General features: G+C 45.5%; 5 non-coding genes across 5 annotated transcripts; 2 read left to right on the top strand and 3 right to left on the bottom strand.

Annotated features, from left to right (window-relative positions):
* Positions 1 to 3,882: 3,882 nt before the first annotated feature.
* trnah-gug (transfer RNA histidin (anticodon GUG)) lies at positions 3,883 to 3,954 on the bottom strand. Its single transcript has one exon. It is a non-coding gene; the product is annotated as a tRNA-His (tRNA).
* Positions 3,955 to 7,102: 3,148 nt separating this feature from the next.
* trnak-cuu (transfer RNA lysine (anticodon CUU)) lies at positions 7,103 to 7,175 on the bottom strand. Its single transcript has one exon. It is a non-coding gene; the product is annotated as a tRNA-Lys (tRNA).
* Positions 7,176 to 7,905: 730 nt separating this feature from the next.
* trnan-guu (transfer RNA asparagine (anticodon GUU)) lies at positions 7,906 to 7,979 on the top strand. The gene has a single exon. It is a non-coding gene; the product is annotated as a tRNA-Asn (tRNA).
* A 4,940-nt stretch (positions 7,980 to 12,919) lies between these two features.
* On the top strand, positions 12,920 to 12,992 carry trnak-uuu (transfer RNA lysine (anticodon UUU)). Its single transcript has one exon. It is a non-coding gene; the product is annotated as a tRNA-Lys (tRNA).
* A 1,542-nt stretch (positions 12,993 to 14,534) lies between these two features.
* On the bottom strand, positions 14,535 to 14,607 carry trnak-cuu (transfer RNA lysine (anticodon CUU)). The gene has a single exon. It is a non-coding gene; the product is annotated as a tRNA-Lys (tRNA).
* Between the last annotated feature and the right edge of the window lie 438 nt (positions 14,608 to 15,045).

Here is a 15,045-nt window from a genome sequence, read left to right as displayed (position 1 = left end):
TCTGATCGACCTTGTCTGTGTTGTCTACATCCTAATGTCCCATTCATGCGTTCAAAAAGGGATCATTGCTACTGTAGATGATCTGTTGCTTCTGAATGCAAATGACACTATACATGTGTGAGAATGAACATCACAGATTACGTACGAGAGTATCATGTACGAATGTACCATTCCGTACTAGAGTATGAGCATGAGACTTCTGGTGTCCGAATGGAGGAGCGGCTAGAAGACTTGGGGTGTAGACAGGAATGTCTGTTTTCTCTGGAGCTCCCTGAAGGTCTTGTCTCAGCGACTCAGCCTGGAGGACAAATGTGGGCGTGCACGTGTGTGGCGATGTGTATCTGGTACGAGGAACGCCCTTGATCCAGCCTCTATTTATTGTGTTTGTACTTTGAACAATTTGATGCATAGCGATGCCAAGCGACGAGACGATGTTATGCTGATGTGGAATAAACCGAAGCTTGCATCCCACTGCTTCTGTGGTTCCTTCTGCCCTGACTTGACGCCCTGAGAAGTGTATCACCCGCTGTCCGGATGACACGAACACATCCACCATAGAAATGGAATGCATTTACAGTAAATGCACAAACATGCCATAATCCTGATTGAATGTTCTCTGGTCCCTTATTTTTTTGGTTTTGTGTTTCTCACAGATCGGATGGACAGATTTTCAGAAATACAGAAGTATTGACCCTTGAAAACTTTGCTCCTTGTTTGTGGCAGGCTGACTCTTCCAAATCCCAGCTACGGTTAATGATGTGTCAATAAGTTACATTTTGTTAACAAGGCATTTACTTTGCCCTGTTCCAAAACAATCTCATTTCTGGAGATGCTGTGCAATAATGGACATGAATAAACCTTTTCTATTTGTAAACTTAAATGTAGTGATGAGGCCACTACTTTTATATTCACACACCGTAACACGACAAAGATGTTGCTTTCATTTGTGAAAAGGTTTGTGTTGCAAAAACAAAATCATCATTTGAGAGTTAAATGTACATTAGTTACTTTGCACATAAAAGTCAGATGGAAAGTGCAAAATCAGATTTCAATCATCAATATAAAGAGGAAAAAAATTTGCTCAAAGCTGTGATCGCTGAACTTTGCATTAACTGGTTATACCAGTTTCTATGAATCTGCTGACAAGACTCTGAAGGTCAGTTGTCAGGATGGCTTTTGATGTAGATTCATTCTGTCAGTTCAAATCTTCATGGAAGTCAGCAGCTCTCTCTGTTCTACTAACACTAATTCATATTTCATCTGTGGTGTCAAACTAAATACCAAAAGGGCCATGTGGGTGCAGCTATTTGATTTAATGAAAAAAAAGAAAGCAGAGTGCCGTGACCCGGATTCAAACCAGGGTTGCTGCGGCCACAACGCAGAGTACTAACCACTATACGATCACGGCTGCTTGGAAACATCTTTCTTGAGCAATACAGACGAGAAAAGTTGTGATGAAATGTGTGGCATGCACTGAGTAAATATTCTTCTCATGAAGTCAAACAATAGTGTTTCATTTTTTTTTTTTTGTAAATGAAAGACTGGTTGTTTGTTTTGTGGTTGTGGTGGACTAATGCGAGTCGTGTTTCGAAAAAACAGAATCTTCGAACGCTGGCCAGTGTCTTTTCTCTCCACGCTGCACACGCACACGCATCCAAGTAGACACAACGTAGAGTGCCAGCAGGTGCAGAGTCCCAGAGGCGACAGAAGAATTACAGGTTACACTGAAGGTTACTGTATTAGGTAGATAAGGCGCACCTTCAATGAATGGCCATTTTAAAACTTTTTTAATATATAGGGTGCCACCACATTATAAGGCACATAGAATGGAAGCTACAGCAGTGGCTGGGGTTGTGGCAGTGTACTAACCACTATACGATCACAGCCGCTTGGAAACGTTCTGAGCAATACAGACTAGAAAAGTTGTTATGAAATGTGCAGCAGGCACTGTACAAAAAAACTTTCTGTCTTGACAACCTTTTATTTGCAAAAATAAAATCATGAACTCATTCATTTATAGTCATGGAATACAGCCAGAATCATCATCAGGCTCGAGGGAGTGTGAGGGAGTGTGTCAGCGTCCGGTTCCTTTCATAAAACTGTGGCAAACAAAAAATAAATAAATAAACGAAGGGTCCAAATGATTCAAATTTCAGTCAGCTGTTGTTTTGCTTGATAAAATAACTAGTAAATTTTAAATTTATGTGGAACCAGGAAGGAACAAGGATTTTAAATGGGACTTTTAACTCCACAATCCTAGTTCCTAACCAATAAACTGATGCTATTTAAACTGGACTCTGATGCTCCAATATAATTTGTTCTCAAAGTAGTTTTATCCTCGATAAACCAGTGACACCTGGTGATGCTGTGCAATAATGGATTTTCTATTTGTAAACTTAAATATAGTCGAAAGGCCACTACGTTTACCGTATTTTCCGGACTACAGAACGCACCGGAATATTAGCCGCACCCACCAAATCTAAGAAGGAAAATGTATTTTTTTCATACATAAGTCGCACCGTTGCTGTCTGCGCCACAGAAAATGCATGAGAATCACTTCTAGCGATCCTCTAGTACTAGTTTTGAAAACGGGGTCCAGTGTCGAGACTGACTCATGAAACAATCTTGCCAATGTTCTGAACTCCAGTCATGAACTCCTCACATCTTATTTACATTTCAAGTGTTCAGAAAGCGCTGTTTTCACCCTCCAGTAGATCGTCTCTGTTAGCAGAGCTGCAGACACGCGGGCAAAAACCGCAATTTGAGCGCTTTAAAGGTAACTAAAACGCCCGTGATGTCATCGGTTTGATGTGACGAAGCTCAATATTTTCGCCAGCAAAGAGCACGCTCATTAGACTGTAAAAACTCGGGATGCTCCAAGAGACAGGGAGAGCACTCAGCTGAAGCAGCTGTCTTCAACCTCTTTCATGAAAGTTCTCACTCTGGACGGTTGCAAACGTTTCAGATTCAGGTGGTGGACCGCAAACGCTGCATCTGACACACACAAGACTGCAGCGGATTCGGCCGCGGTTGATTCCGTCTTAAAACGACACCTCAGAAAGGCTGCTCATCTGGTGCGGTGAAATTAATGATTATTTCTTGGGCAATATGCTTCGCGTTCTGAACGTCACGCTCAGACCGGCGAGTGACCGCTGGTTCCTGCAGTTTCACTTTCATGAGCACCAGAAAACTCTCTGTGCTTAGTCAAGTGCTGGTGTTTTAAATATCGTATTGAATTCGTGGCGTTGACGCCTTTTAACGTGCATGTGCTGCAGGAGGCAAACTTGACATGACAGACTGAAAAAAGCTTCCGCATTAGACACGCCGTTGCCAGGCGAGTGGCGAGTCGGGAGGGAGGAGCGGATGCATCACAGACCACGGGCGGTGCCTGATCAGAACAGCTACTGTCACATGTGATTGGATTTTGTGACCGGCAATGACAGGCAGTGGTCGGCATTCACAGATCACTACGAGTTCAGCCTTTCATAATCGGTGGCTGATTGATTGGAAAATCCCTGTAAAAATCCATATATTAGCCGCATCGTTTTATAAGGCGCAGGGTTCAGACCGCGAGAAAAAAGTAGCGGCTGCCTTCATTCGTGAAAGCACGCAAAATATGTTAAATATATGGCTTTTGATGTCGATTCATTCTGTCAGTTCAAATCTTCATGGAAGTCAGCAGCTCTCTCTGTTCCACGAACACTAATTCATATTTCATCTGGGGCGTCAAACTAAATACCTAAAGGGCCATGTGGGTGCAGCTATTTGTTTCAACCAAACAAGCAGCATCAAACTAACCCCATTGGTTCCACTGTGTGCTCCAGATCGGTTTGACAAAAAAACCTGCACCTACAAATTTGAATGAAAAACAGCAAAGCAGAGTGCCGTGACCCGGATTCGAACCGGGGTTGCTGCGGCCACAACGCAGAGTACTAACCACTATACGATCACGGCTGCTTAGAAACATCTTTCTTGAGCAATACAGACGAGAAAAGTTGTGATGAAATGTGTGGCATGCACTGAGTAAATATTCTTCTCATGAAGTCAAACAATAGTGTTTCATTTTTTTTTTTTTTTGTAAATGAAAGACTGGTTGTTTGTTTTGTGGTTGTGGTGGACTAATGCGAGTCGTGTTTCGAAAAAACAGAATCTTCGAACGCTGGCCAGTGTCTTTTCTCTCCATGCTGCACACGCATCCAAGTAGACACAACGTAGAGTGCCAGCAGGTGCAGAGTCCCAGAGGCGACAGAAGAATCACTGGTTAAACTGAAGGTTACCGTATTTTCCACACTATAAGGTGCATCTGATTATAAGACGCACCTTGAATGAATGGCCTATTTTAAAACTGACTCCATATATCGGCATACTGTAGCAGGTGCTTGGGGGTGTGGTGTCTTAGCCAGTGGGATGATGGGTAGGGACACACAGGTGTGACTCATTAAATAGAGGCTGTATGCCACGCACTGGGGAATCTTTGTTGTGAAGACTGAATAAACGACACACAGAACTTGACCTGCGACTCCGACTCCTTTGTCCTGCCATAGTACCACATGATGAGGCACAAAGAATAGAAGCTAGAGTCGTGGCTGGGGTTGCGTTATGTATCCACTAGATATAGTAAGGAATAGGAATATATAGGAATATAGGAAGTCTCAAAACAGTGCAAAGCAATAACAATATAACAATAACCCTATAACTCAACGTTGTTGAAACTTTAATGTCCAGATTCACAAGATTCACAGATTCCCAACCTTGTTCAGTGGTAAAGAGAAACAGGAAAAGCTCACTTTATCAGTTCATTCCTCATCCACGAATCCCTGGAATTCTTCTTCTTCTTCTGTCTGAATTGAACAGTCGGGCGAATACAGCACCGTGAGTCTTCCTCCCCATCTCATGTGTTGTTCTTCATAATCAATTGGAATACAATGGAGGCGTGGGTTCGAATCCCACTTCTGACAAATCCTTTTTCTCTGCCCCATTGGAAGGTCACGTTTCCCATTCTTGCTCTCTTTTATTGCTTCTAAAGCGCTGAAGACGTTTCTAAAATCTGTCACATTTATTTCCCCTGGCAAATACAGTGTTGATATATACAGATTCTAATGTCACGAGAGAGAAAAAAAGTAGCCAGTTTAGGGGCGAGCATTTCCATCAACAATCCTGAATCTAATCAGAATTTGGATCATGCACAGTTTCTGTGATCTTCCACAACTGCAATTCCTCACCGGAGAATAATAAAGAATAACTAAGTAGCTTAGTTAAAATAACTTGCAACTGAAAAGAGAAGTAACAAAAAACACCTCCTTGCTCTTCTGAAAAGTTGTGCAAACAGGGTCTATACCTGTGTGGGTTTGAACTACCAACCTACCAATTAATTTTCTTTCATGCGTGTTAGGATTTCAAGATGGGTCCAGACATCCGCTAATTTAGGAACTTTTCTGACCTAAGTGGCCCGGCTAGCTCAGTCGGTAGAGCATGAGAATCTTAATCTCACAGTCGCTTGGCCACAGTATTTTATCTGCCTCTAATCTGGGTGGTCTACATCCTTGTGTCCACACGATGCACCTACTGAAGAGGCAAATCTTCCCTTCTCTGCGTTATGTTTGTGTGTCTGTCTGCTGAACAGAGAGCTAAGTGGTCTCATCCTCCTGCTTGTCGTGTGCTTGTTCAACTTCTCTTCAACAGGCACAATGCAACATTTCCTTTCTGTGTGTTTTATAATTTGTTTGTTCTCTCGTTTCAAATTCCCTCCCCTAGTTCTTATTGTGTGTCTCTTTGTTCCCTGATCTTATCAACTGACAGTGTTTGATATCTTTCTTTTCCACAAAAACTGATGTATAAACCTGTTTGTGTGCTGGATGTGTGGTTTAATGTTAATGTTGCTATGTCACCGGTCTGCAGGCACACAGCAACGGCAGCAGGACTGTACCAACCATATGTCCTGTACATTGACCAGTGGAATGACTGTGCCACTGAGTACCTGGAGTCCAAACGCTTTGTTTGAAAGATGTTACTTTCATCTGGAAAAAGGATTTTGGGATCTCAAAATGTGGAAAATAAACCTTTTTGTGCCAAAAAAAACATGATTTGAACCTGAAAAGTACAGCACATTAAGTAGTTAGCAAATAGAAGTCAGATGGAAAAAACCAAATGTGACTTGAAATCAAAAAATAATTCAACAGTCAAACATGATTTGCTAAAAATCAGTTCCTGTGGGGAAAATAAAAGTAGTACTGAATGTAACTTCACTTCTTTGAACATGTGTGATGCACTGCAACAGGTTTCACCATTACTTTATCTACTCCAAGGCTCTGCCTCTGCCTGTAGCGATAAGTTCCCACCCAGCAGTCAGTTTTACGTGAAACTGATGGAATTGTGCAAACATGCTTTTAGATCTCTAGCTTCCATGCAGGAAAATCATGCTCAAGATTCTGATGCTTCACTGGCTAATTGTTTAAGGACCATGTTTATCATCCCGAGTTCCAGCATGAGCCCCTCAATATTGGGTGGAAGTTCTGTATTACAGTCAAATGCTGCCATTTCATGACCTGACCACTAATGAGTGGCTCTTGGTTGAGATGAATCTCTCAACTTTAGCTTCCATGCACCGCTGTGACTATAATCCCCTTTCACCCCTCATTTCACTGCCACATCTGAGATCTGACTCTCCTGGTGGCCCATTGCAGAGAATCACAAGAGGCAGCTCAGCAGTCTGAAGCATGAAGCAGGTGACCACAGAGCTGCTAAAAACACTGGAAACACACGGCCACGCTCTCGTGCCTCTGACCACCTGTAGTTCATTGTTGAGTCCAATGAAAGATCAACTGTGTCGTCTGTAAACACCAATGTCTCTCATTGGTCGATTTGTTTATGCTGCAGTGCTAATATTTACCACACGAGCCTGATTTGGACATGCGTCGTGCTAGAGCATTACAGCGTCCCGACGGTCCTGGTATATGTACTACATTGATTTGTTCTGGAGTTCTGTGTTTGTGTGACAGAGACACAAACATCACACAGAGAAGGGAAGATTTGCCTCTGCAGTCGGTGCATCGTGTGGACACAAGGATGTAGACCACCCAGATTAGAGGCAGATAAAATACTGCGCCCAACGTGGGGCTCGAACCCACGACCCTGAGATTAAGAGTCTCATGCTCTACCGACTGAGCTAGCCGGGCCACCGAAGTGAGAAAAGTTCCAAAATTAGAGGATTTCTTGAACCATCTTGAAAAAGAATATGAATTGTTAGGTTGGTGGTTCAAACCCACACAGGTATAGACCCTATTTGATCACAGCCTGTGGAAAGAGGAAACTGAAACTTGAATGAAAAAAAAGATCAAATGAAATATCTCACCAACACAGCTGTCAAGCCACGTCACAGACGGGGCAGGAGTCTTGGAATTGAGTGACTGTCTATTTCAGAAACAAACTCACAGTGATAAACACCTAACTACATAATGTACATGTATCAAGTATCGAGTAACCTTGAGTTAGTGGACTGTTTTTATACTGTTCTCTGAGCCAGATGTTTCCTTTCTCAATACCACATTAGGAGACATTGAGTGAAAGTCTCAGCAGGTGACCTGAGGTGCGAGAGGTGCCAGGTACGAAACCCAGATGAGCCCCATCTGAGGGACTCCTTTTAGAGTTTTAGTTTCTGTGCACCCTCTGTAACCATACTGCCCTATATCACACTAGTGAATGGGCTTGTTCCAGAATGATCTTTCAACTTTAGCGTGATGAGGTTCCTGCAATGAATTTGATCAATCAATCGATAGGTATCAATAGAGAGCAACTGACCAAAATGATGGTCAGTTTCCCACACTGGGAGTCAATGGTGGCCTGAGTGCCCGACCGTATGGCACATGTTTACAAACGTTTGATCCAGATGTTACATTGCTGTTTCATGTGTCTGTGGCGCAATAGGTTAGCGCGTTCGGCTGTTAACCGAAAGGTTGGTGGTTCGAGCCCACCCAGGGACGTACACTGTTTTATGGATACTAAATTGTGTTTCAGCTGGGCTGTCAAACTCAATCCCTGAAGGGGAAACAAAGGCTTTGAATTCAACGGCAATGATAGAATTGAGAATGTCCATCCATCCATCCATCGTCGTCCGCTTATCCGTTGCCGGGTCACGGGGGTAGCAGCTTCAGGAGGTCACGCCAAACGCCCTTCTCCCGAGCAACATCCACCAGCTCCGACTGGGGGATCCCGAGACGATCCCAGGCCAGCGTCGAGATATAATCTCTCCACCTGGTCCTGGGTCGACCCTTCGGTCTCCTCCCAGCTGGACGTGTCTGGAACACCTCCAAAGGGAGGCGTCCAGAGGGCATCCTGATGAGATGCCCGAACCACCTCAACTGACTCCTCTCAATGTGGAGAAGCAGCGGCTCTACTCCGAGCCTCTCCTGAGTGACAGAACTTCTCACCCGATCTCTAAGGGAGACGCCTGCCACCCTTCGGAGAAAACCCATTTTAGCCGCTTGTATCCAGGACCTTGCTCTCTCGGTCATGACCCAAAGCTCATGACCGTAGGTGAGGGTCGGGGCGAAGATTGATCGGTATATAGAGAGCTTTGCCTTCTGGCTCAGCTCTCTCTTATGGACAACAGTGCGGCAAAGGTATTGCAATACCGCCCCTGCTGCCCCAATTCGCCGACCAATCTCCAAATCCCTAATCCCCTCACATGAGAACAACACCCCGAGATACTTAAACTTCTCCACTTGAGGCAAGATCTCAGTCCCTACCCGGAGAGAGCAATCCATCCGTTTCCGGTTGAGAACCATGGTCTCGGACTTAGAGGTGCTGATCCTCATGCCAGCCGCTTCACACTCAGACGCAAACCGATCCAGTGTGAGCTGTAGGTCACGCGATGATGAAGCCATCAGAACCAAATCATCTGCAAAGAGTAGAGACTGGATCTTCAGGCCACCAAACCGCAACCCCTCCTCACCAGAGCTGCGCCTCGAAATCCTGTCCATGTAGACCAAGAACAGGATTGGGGACAAAGCACAACCCTGGCGAAGACCAACCCTCACTGGGAATACATCGGACCTGCATCCAAGTATACGATCACAACTCCCGTCCCGGGAATACAGAGAATGAACAGCCCTCAGTAGAGAACCACTCACCCCATACTCCCGAAGCACCTCCCACAACCGATCCCTGGGCACCCGGTCATACGCCTTCTCCAAGTCTACAAAGCACATGTAGACGGGTTGGTCATACTCCCAGGAACCCTCGAGAACGGTCGCAAGAGTAAAGAGTTGGTCCGTAGTTCCACGGCCAGGACGGAACCCGCATTGTTCCTCTTGAATCCGAGGTTCGACTATCGATCGGACCCTCCTTTCCAGCACCTTGGAGTAGACCTTACCAGGGAGGCTGAGGAGTGTGATGCCTCTGTAATTTGCACACACTCTCTGGTCCCCCTTTTTAAATAGAGGGACCACCACCCCCATCTGCCACTCGTTCGGTACCGACCCAGATCTCCACGCAATGTTGAAGAGTCGTGTCAACCACGACAGCCCATCAACACCCAGAGCTTTCAGCATTTCAGGACGAATCTCGTCAACTCCCGCAGCCTTGCCACCGTGCAGTTTTTTGACTACCACAGTGACTTCAGCCCGAGAAATTAACAAAGACTGCCCAACAGCCTCTCCCTTACAGAGGACGGAATATCCGGATTCAGGAGTTCCTCAAAGTACTCTTTCCAACGGCCAATTACATCCTCTCTTGAAGTCAGCAGCAAACCATCCTTGCTGTAAACAGTTTGAATGTTTCGCTGCCTCCCCCTCCTGAGGTGCTTGACCGTTTTCCAGAAGCGCCTTGGTGCCGATCGAAAGTCTTCCTCCAAGGACTCTCCAAACTTCTCCCACACCCGCTGCTTGGCCTCAGCAATAGCCGAAGCCGCAGCCCTTCGAGCCAGACGGTACCTTGCAACTGCCTCAGGAGTCGCACAAGACATTAGGTCTCGATACGACTCCTTCTTCAGTCGGACGGCTTCCCTGATCTCTGGTATCCACCAAGATGTCCTTTGGTTGCCGCCCCTTGAGGCACTGATGGTCTTCAGGCCACAACTCGCAACTGAAGCCTCAGCCATGGCGGTTTTGAACACCGACCACTCATGGTCGATGTCCCCAACCTCCACAGGGATGCGTGAAAAAGCTTCCCGGAGGTGTGAGTTAAATGCTCCTCTGACGGCTTCGTCCTCCAGACGTTCCCAGTTCACCCGCACTATCCGTTTGGGTTTACCTGGTCGGTCTAAAGGCTTCCCCCGCCATCGGAGCCAGCTCAACACCAGATGGTGATCAACAACCAACAACAACAAACAACCATTCGGGTTAAGATCAGGCAGACCGTTCCTCCCAATCACGCCTCTCCAAGTTTCTCCGTCATTGCCCACGTGAGCATTGAAGTCTCCCAGGAGGACAATGGAGTCACCGGGTGGGGTCTCACATAGGACCCCATCCAGGACCCCCAAGAAGACCGGATACTCCGAACTGCTATTCGGTGCATACGCACAAACAGCAGTCAGCCTTAGCCTAAGCCTCAGGGAGGCGACCCTCTGGTCCATCGGAGAGAACTCCAACAAACAGGCGCTCAACCGGGGGCTTGTGAGTATCCCCACTCCCGCCTGGCGCCTCACACCATGAGCAACACCCGAGAAGGACAGAGTCCAGCCCCTATCAAGGAGCTGAGGCCAAGCTGTGCATGGAGGTGAACCCCACCAGATCTAACTGGTAACACTCCATCTCCCGCACTAACTCAGGTTCCTTACCCCACAGAGAGGTGACATTCCACGTCCCCAGAGCTAACCGATGCAGCCCAGGGCCTCTGCGCCAGCCTTCTCTCCTTCCACTGCCACCCAAATGACAGCGCACCCGACTCCTGGATTGCCCTCCACAGGTGGTGAGCCCATGGGGCAATGATGGGATGGATGAAGCACGGTCCACGCTGCTCTTTTGGGCCGTGCCCGGCCGGGTTACGTGGGTCGCCAGGCCACCAGGCGCTCGCTGACGGGCCCAACACCCAGGCCTGTCTCCAGGTGTGGGCCCTGGTGTCCCTCCGGGCCAGGTACTCCTCGTCCATTTTCCCTCCTCCATAAAGTCATCTGGACCGTACTTAGTCTGACCTCTCATCAGGGACCTGTTTGTCAAGGATGATCCTACCAGGAGCACAAGGCTCCCGACAATATAGCTCCCTGAATCATTGAGGTACTCAAACCCCCCCACCACGATAAGGTGACGGTCCATGGAGGAGTGAGAATGAGAATGTGTGTGGATCTAGACAAAACTGTATTCATGTGGACACCAGTTGTACATAATCTGTGATGTTCATTCTCATGCACGTACAGGGTCATTTGCATTCAGACCCCTTTAATGGATCATGTTCGATAACAACAATCCATTGAAGGTGTGATGTTTTTTTTCCTCTCTGGTATGTTATACATGCATGATAAGAAATTGGTTCGTATCGTGGTTGAACCAATGACCTTGGCGTTTTTAGCAACTGTCATTTTGACTGGAGTCATTCTGCAGACCTGTCCAATTGATTATGAAGAACAACACATGAGATGGGGAGGAAGACTCACAGGAGGCTTCGTCAGTTCTACTGAGCTGGGTTGGAGTTCAGGCTTATATCAGGCCATCTGAATGGGACAAGATGTTGATGGACAGGGGTGGAGCCAGTCCAATGTGATGGGTGACAAGAGTCAGCATTATGCTAATGGGGTCTTCTTTTGCCAAAATGCAGACAGTACTGTCTTCAAAGGAGTGTTTCTTGTCCTCTATATGTAAATGGACTGCAGAGTCTTGTCCAGAGGAGTTGGCTCTCCTGTGTTGGGCCATTCATTTGTGGAGAGGTTGTTTAGTTTCTCTAATGTAAAGGTCTGGGACTCTTGGCTGCACTGGACTGCATAAACCACATTGCTCCTTTTCTGGCTCATAGGGAATAACTATGCTGTTACGGCGCTGGACATTGTTTTCTTTGTCCTTTGTGTTCCCTTTTGATGTTTTGGTCATTCCTGATGTGAATCTCCTCCTTCTCTCTCCCCCTAGGTGAGCTGGGGATGTTTTGGGCTCGATGTCTCAAAGTTCTGATGACTCCAAGTTTTTGTTCTAGTGAGAGTCAAATTGGAGGTATTGGTCGGTGTGTGTTGGTTTCCTGTACACTTCGATGTTGAGGCTCCTGTCTGCTTCAGTGTTTACAGCACAGTCCAGAAAAGGTAGTCTGTTGTTTTTCACATCTTCTTGGGTGAATTTGATGTGTCCGTCTGCCAAGTTGATGTGTTGTGTGAAGGGTTCTACTTCATCCTTTTAGATTAGGACCCAGGTGTCATTCACATATCTGAACCAACAGCTGGGTGGTGTGGCCTTGTATGAAACTGTTAGAACTGACGAAGCCTCCTGGATAGGAGACGAAACGTATTATTTGACTATTACTAGTCCGGTTGACCTGATTCAAACCTTTGCAGCGAATCTGAGATTCAAATTCTGAGCCAAAGAAGAACAGAAAGACAACACTGAGGTTCACTGATGATGGAGAAGCAGTATTTCATTCCTTGAGTACATTTTAAGAGGTGTTATCAGGGGGTTAGATTGGGTGTCGGGAGCCTCAGTACAGTTTTTGGAAATGAATTAAAGACGAAATTGTCCTAAATCCTTGTGCCCACACAGTGCACCCATAGTCAAATCTTTCCTTCAATGTGTTATGTTTGTGTGTCTGTTTGCTGTCTGTCACTCAAACACAGAGCTAAGTGGTCTCATCCTTCAGTTGTCTAGACCTGTACAATTGCTATCTGCCAGTGGATCGTAAATGTCTGGGCTGATACATCAGTCTCGTCCAATACTGTTGCGTTGCAAAGCGTGCATTGAACCGATGATGCGCAACATCCCTTGCGTGCACACCACGAGCCATGTCCAGAGCCTGGATAGCTCAGTCGGTAGAGCATCAGACTTTTAATCTGAGGGTCCAGGGTTCAAGTCCCTGTTCAGGTGATGGTTTTATCAGGCACATCGTCTCCAGTCAAGATGAGCACCAAAAGCTGTTCTGAACCTTCACATGCCCAATTTAAATCTTCATAACACCACTTCAAATGGATTGAAGGAGTAAATCCTCCTTCCTAAACACCATTATATTTGTGGGCGGGTGAAGGCTCGAAGATGATGACTTGACTTTTTACTTTTCAAACCACCAGAACCGCAAACAAAAACATGGTCAACCAATCTTTCATTCATGACGCAGAAATAACTCTGACTCCACGAGAAGAATATTAGCGCAGTGCATGACACACATTTCATCACAACTTTTTTGTCTGTATTGCTCAAGAAAGATGTTTCCAAGCAGCTGTGATCGTGTCGATGTTAGTACTCTGCGTTGTAGCCACAGAAATTCCAGTTTGAATCCGGTCACGGTACTTTGCTTTTCTTCACATCACTGTGAGCCTTCAGTCCCATCCAATATGTTGTTCTTCATTGGACAGGTCTGCAGAATGTCTCCAGTCAAAATGAGGGTTGCTCATAACATTGTGATCATGGGTTCAACCCCAGCAATTACCTTTTTTTTTTATCATGGATATAAAACATGCAAGGAAATATAAAATGCTAGAATGTAATTTGTTCTCAAAGTAGTTTTATCCTCGATAAACCAGTGACACCTGGTGATGCTGTGTAATAATGGATAGAAATAAACCTTTTCTATTTGTAAACTTAAATGTAGTGATGAGGCCACTACTTTTATATTCACACACCGTCACACGACAAAGATGTTGCTTTCATTCGTGAAAAGGTTCGTGTTGCAAAAACAAAATCATCAGTTGAGCAGCAAAAGTACATTAATTACTACATAAATGTCAGATCAAAAGAGCAAAATATAATTTAAACAATCAATATCAACAGTCCAAAAAATTTGCTCAAAGCTGTGATCGCTGAACTTTGCAGGTTTTAACTGGTTATTCCAGTTTCTATGCAGCTGCTGACGACCTTCTGAAGGTCAGTTGTCAGGATGGCCGAGCGGTCGAAGGCGCCAGACTCAAGGTGATAAACCTTCCTAACCATAGGACAAAAAACACCATCTCAAATACAGACACAAGCAACTAATATATTGAAAATATCTGGCTTTTCTTGTTGTTTAATTTTGTCCAAATCTTCATTGAAGTCAGCATCTTGGAGAAAACCACCTGTGATTTGGAACTCTGACAAAAGAGTCAAACGTGTATTGGAACTTTTGTTGTGTTGAGTTAAACTGTGGGACCATATTCTGCAGTTCCTGTGGGGAAAACAACAAGTAGTACTGAATGTAACTCATGCAGCAGTGCTAATATTTACCACACGAGCCTGATTTGCACATGCGTCGTGCTAGAGCATTACAGCGTCCCTACAGTCCTGGTATATGTACTACATTGATTTGCTGTGGAGTTTTGTGTTTGTGTGACAGAGACACAAACGTAACACAAAGAAGGGAAGATTTGCCTCTGCAGTCGGTGCATCGTGTGGACACAAGGATGTAGACCACCCAGATTAGAGGCAGATAAAATACTGCGCCCAACGTGGGGCTCGAACCCACGACCCTGAGATTAAGAGTCTCATGCTCTACCGACTGAGCTAGCCGGGCCACCGACGTGAGAAAAGTTCCAAAATTAGAGGATTTCTTGAACCATCTTGAAATCTTGGAAAAAGAATATGAATTGTTAGGTTGGTGGTTCAAACCCACACAGGTATAGACCCTATTTGATCACAGCCTGTGGAAAGGGGAAACTGAAACTTGAATGAAAAAAAAGATCAAATGAAATATCTCACCAACACAGCTGTCAAGCCACGTCACAGACGGGGCAGGAGTCTTGGAATTGAGTGACTGTCTATTTCAGAAATAAACTCTCAGTGACAAACACTGAACAACATAATGTACATGTATCAAGTATCGAGTAACCTTGAGTTAGTGGACTGTTTTTATACTGTTCTCTGAGCCAGATGTTTCCTTTCTCAATACCACATTAGGAGACCTTGAGTGAAAGTCTCAGCAGGTGACCTGAGGTGCGAGAGGTGCCAGGTA

The sequence above is a fragment of the Synchiropus splendidus genome, chromosome 10, assembly GCF_027744825.2.
Source record: "Synchiropus splendidus isolate RoL2022-P1 chromosome 10, RoL_Sspl_1.0, whole genome shotgun sequence".
NCBI lineage: Eukaryota > Metazoa > Chordata > Actinopteri > Syngnathiformes > Callionymidae > Synchiropus > Synchiropus splendidus.
The sequence above is the reverse complement of the archived record's forward strand: the minus strand, read 5'-3'. Positions and strand labels throughout refer to the sequence as shown.